Here is a 634-nt window from a genome sequence, read left to right on the forward strand (position 1 = left end):
ATCCTCTGTTGCCTGGAAACTTGGGATCCCCCCAGGAGCTGGAATCATCTGGAACGATGATGTCTGAGTTTTCTTTCACGGACTTGTTGCCTCCACAACCCAACCATGGATGACCAAATGGAAACAAATGATTTGATGAATTTATTTAAATCCTTTCCCTTTCCATGATTTTTTCCCCACACTTTACAAAGTGTAATAAATAATAAATGTACTATTTTACTCTGTTTTTTATTATTCTTTTTGTTTAGTGTTTGCTCCGTGCAGATCATCCCCATCAATCCACGTTAGTATGTTCATTCATAAAGTCATTCTTCTTCCGTGCTCTTTCACCCCTCGCCTGGTTATTTATACCCACCGATGATTCATGTGTTGTCATGGATGCCGCGCCTGCGCAGAAGACAGGCTGAAAATGTGAATCATCTCGACGCAAAGTCAAGGAAGGAGAGAGAGAGAGAGAGAGCGGGTGGCTGTAGAGTGATGGGACCCCGGCTGAGGAAACAGCACCGAGTGATCACTCTCCGAGCAGGTGATGAAAGGTAACATAAGACGTTTTCGTTTTGACATCATTTAGGCATACAGTGATAGTGCAGTATAAGGGGCAGAGCTGTAAGATTGTTGCGGGGATTGTGAGCGG

At 44.0% G+C, this 634-nt stretch overlaps 1 protein-coding gene across 1 annotated transcript in view; it reads left to right on the forward strand.

Annotated features, from left to right (window-relative positions):
* The first annotated feature begins 431 nt into the window (after window positions 1-431).
* nrsn1 (neurensin 1) overlaps window positions 432-634 on the forward strand; it is a 12,924-nt gene continuing 12,721 nt past the window's right edge. Inside the window, exon 1 of the mRNA XM_014014253.1 lies at window positions 432-536. The gene's annotated coding sequence lies outside the window, so the exon portion shown is untranslated. The remainder of the gene's footprint in view (window positions 537-634) is intronic.

This window comes from Austrofundulus limnaeus, unplaced genomic scaffold (assembly GCF_001266775.1).
Source record: "Austrofundulus limnaeus strain Quisiro unplaced genomic scaffold, Austrofundulus_limnaeus-1.0 Scaffold112, whole genome shotgun sequence".
Taxonomy (NCBI): domain Eukaryota; kingdom Metazoa; phylum Chordata; class Actinopteri; order Cyprinodontiformes; family Rivulidae; genus Austrofundulus; species Austrofundulus limnaeus.